This window comes from Odontomachus brunneus, unplaced genomic scaffold (genome assembly GCF_010583005.1).
Source record: "Odontomachus brunneus isolate Ranch 3 - 2012 unplaced genomic scaffold, Obru_v1 Obru_scaffold_287, whole genome shotgun sequence".
NCBI lineage: Eukaryota > Metazoa > Arthropoda > Insecta > Hymenoptera > Formicidae > Odontomachus > Odontomachus brunneus.
The window spans coordinates 145,809-150,088 of record NW_022639737.1 but is presented as its reverse complement, the minus strand read 5'-3'; positions in this window follow the sequence as shown (position 1 = coordinate 150,088).

Sequence of the window (4,280 nt, the reverse complement as noted above, 5' to 3'; positions counted from 1 at the left end):
AGCACAAAAATATTGCATTGTGATGCTTAAGATTGCACTGAGAATTTCTCAATTTATTGTTCAATCAGTCAATTAATGTGCGGACATGTAGATCAGATCCGACTCACTATACGGACACCGTTGACATCGCCGCATTTCATCGGTGTAAACTATTCATCGTCCCAACTGATTTCATCTACTTTTGGCCACTGTCTCGATAGCACATACAAAGTTCGCGTTTATCGTGTCGCTCTATCATCAAAATTGGCATATCAGCATTCCACAAATCATCATATAAATGTATGTCATGAAACAACACTATACGAGTAAACTTGCCACTACCTGCAGGAATTTTTATACAGAAATTTTGAAGGTTAAAGTTCTTTAGCACTCTGATGTCTGGATGCATTATAAGCTCATTCAATTTAGTATTTATTTCACTTGCATTCTCAGTCGTGATCCTACGTGCGTCTTCCACTATCTGATTGGCGTACTCCTGCACTAAGTCATGGGGCCAACTTTTTAGAGAGCAAAACTTGATAACTTTAACATTTTCCTTCACACCGCGTTTGTTTATTCCTCGCAAACCGAGTTCTCTGTCACGCAAAAACTGCACCATTGATATCTTTCTTGATTTTTCCTCCATTTTTAGCCGTTCAATTTGTTGCTTGTGTCCCGAATCTGTTGCTGCTTGGGTCTCGACTGAATTAGGCGCTGATGTAATACTCATGATTTTATATGTTTCAAAATGTGCAAAATATGCATACTTCTATGACCTTCGTAATAGTATCTTGTTTCACATTTTTCTGCGCATCTTACTGTCAACCACAAATCGATGCGGCAGCACTAAATGCTACATTGTGACGCTTAAGAGAGAGATCTTACATGAATACTTTTGGACTGCACTTTTGATATAAATATTGGAATACACCGTTTCGGAAATCGTTTTTATGATTTTTGGTAGCTGTTATCGTTTTATTATCGTTTCTTTTCCGTTCTTTACCGTTCTTTGCCGTTTTTTACCGTTTCTTTACCGTTTTTTTAACCGTTCTTTACCGTTTCTTTACCGTTTCATTCCCGTTTTTTACTGTTCTTTGCCGTTTTTTACCGTTTCTTTACCGTTTCTTTACCGTTTTATTACCGTTCCTTGCCGTTTTTTGCCGTTTTTTTACCGTTTCTTTACCGTTTTATTACCGTTTCAATGCCGTTCTTTACCGTTCTTTGCCGTTTTTTACCGTTTCTTTACCGTTTCTTTACCGTTTTATTACCGTTTCAATGCCGTTCTTTACCGTTCTTTGCCGTTTCTTTTACCATTTCTTTACCGTTTTATTACCGTTTCAATGCCGTTCTCTCTCTTTACCGTTTCTTTATCGTTTTTTATATAATATATTATCCATGATACATAGCACGCAAACGCTTGCAAAATCTTGTCACGGGGGCACAGTGTACGTGCATTAGTAATAAGAATATCATGTGTTACATTCTAGTTCTTGCGCATCTAATTGTCGAATGCATACGTTTGCAGAATATTAGAGTTTGCAGCTGTGACTAAAAAAATCACGCTGCGAAATGCGCGGGCGGCGCGGACGGCGCGGACGGCGCAAAACCGGCCGCGAAAACCGCCGCAAAATCCGCCGCGAAAAACAGCCGCGAAAACCGCCGCAGATCGGTAAAATGATCTATCGAAAGCAGATAGAAAAAATTATATAATATCGGTAATTACCGATCATCGATATTATGTAAATATGACAGTAAAAATTATGTAAAAATATATATGTGCTGATAAAAATTAAGTAATTAAATGTTGGTATATAATATCGGTAATAAATTACCGATCGTCGGTACTATCGGTATTGTGTAATTATATGTTGGTAAAAAATTATGTAATTAAATGTTATATAATATCGGTAAAAATTACCGACCGTCGGTAACATCGGTATGTCCCCCTCCCAATTACCGACCGCTGATACTCCCCTTCCGCGGTGACGTCATACCCCCCTGTGACGCAATCCCACCCGACGTTATACCCCTCCCCCGACGTCATACCCCCCCGCCGCGGTACCCCTCGCCCCTCACCCCCCTCAGAAGACCATGGGTTAGAACCCGCCTAGCATACCTACTCATCGTTGTTTCTGGGTAATGCTAAAAGTAAGATAATCGCATTTAAATAAACAGCTTTTGACCGCTTTTAAAACCTTGATTTGACCTTCTGAAGGTCAAAATAAAAAATTTAAAAATATAATTTCTGACGTAAAATTTCCCGTTCTCTTCGAATCAGGTGTCAAAAGTAGGCGGTCCCATTTAAAAAAATCACTATGACCTCCAAATGATCTTGAAATTTGACCTCAAGGTTAAATTCATTTATTGAGAAAGATGACGCCCATTGTCCTGAACAAGTTTTGTCTTAACTATTTTTCTATATCTGGCTTACTTATGGAGAAATTTGGGTGGGTCCGGTAAAATGGCCCACCGTGTATTTCGATTGTTTGCAATTATTATTTTCATAATTTTTATTTAATACTTTATATTTCTACAAACTGTAATACAATTATCATGTAAGTTAATATTTAAATCCTAAAGATTTCTGAAGACTACTAGAAGATGTAAATAGTCAGGGTAATACAAAAACAGAGATTACGTGCAGATTGAAATAAAGAAGAAATGCCAACACAATCGACGAAATAATATATACGATGCATATATATCGGGTGAGCGATTTTAATCAAACCATGCGAATTATTGCGAAGATAGGGTTGATAGCAAAATATGTTTCAAAGAAAAGTTATACGGCTGCATAGAGGACATAAGAAAGTATTATTAGTTTGACTTTAGGTGGCGCTGCCAAGGTCAAGTCAAGGTCACCTTTGCTTTTTTAAGTAGAAATATACATTTTTTTATTACGGAATTTCATTCTATGTAAAGAAACAAACAACTCTTATTTGAAAACATTTTTTATACGACCTCTATTTTTTAAGGGGGAAGTCTACTGTAAAATTTTCAAAAAATCAATTTTTTGTTTAGTGGCTTAAAAAATACTTTGAACCCTCTAAAATAAGGTACATTAGGTGTTATAGCCGGCTAAATTTTTCTTCATTGAAATTTCGACCTTTTACCGAAGCGCTCCGAAACGCGTACCTGCGGCAAATTCCTATCTGTTCGGCAGGTACAGCGTAGTGACTTGCAATTCAATTTCTAACATTTCTAATACTCCAAGTCGATCAACAGATGTCACTAGGTATATTTTATAGTCAGTTAGAAGCGATTTCAACAGTAAGGACGCCGGTAGTGCGTAATTTTAAGGGCCAGTGTGTCGAACAGCTGTGATCGTTTCGGCGTTTCCCGCGTGGCTAACGTATAGTTTTTATACTTTTATCAAAATGAAGCCTGCTTCTTTCGACCGAAAGGGTTCACGCGAAACTCCCGGACGACCTTCACGACGTAGGAAAAGACCGTCGCCACCAAATCGCCATACGATGGAGAATGAAACGGAATCGACAAGTTCTTCCGCGAAAAAATTAAGAACGAAATCGGTGGAAGTGGAAATTAATAATGGCTATGGATACCGTTTGATTGAATTTTTATTCTTGTTTCAAACGCTGAGTGAAATGATCATGTGCAAAACGTGCGGTAAAAATGTGACTTTTTCGGAAAGTAGTATCCGTGGACTTGGATTCAAATTAGTCGTTAAATGCAGTAATTGTGAACCTCGCTACATAAACTCCTGCCCACTTATAAACAACGCTTACGAAATCAACAGGCGCATCGTTTTTGCAATGAGAATCATTGGTGTCGGTTACGAAGGTATACGAAAGTTTTGCGGTATAATGGATCTCCCGAAAATCTTCAATAAAAAAGTTTATTATGATATCGTCGATAGTGTTAATACTGCATCGCAAGCCGTTGCCAATTTACTGTTTTCTGCTGCTGCTGCCGAAGAAAAAAATTTGACGGAAAGTGCCGAAAATGCTGACAAACCAACAAGAGGATTAACTGTTTCTGGCGACGGAACTTGGCGTAAGCGGGGTTATTCATCGTTGCAAGGCGTAACGACTTTGATCGGACATTATACAGGAAAAGTCCTCGATCTCCTAGTAAAATGCGCGTATTGTAAGCAGTGCGAGTACTGGAAGACACACGCTGACGACTTCGATGAATGGATGGAAACACACAAAAATGAGTGCACTGCGAATCACGTTGGTAGCGCCGGAAAAATGGAGGTGGACGCGGCTAAAGAAATGTTCATGAGATCGGAGAAATTACACGGCGTGAAATATACCTCCTATGTCGGTGACGGCGATTGC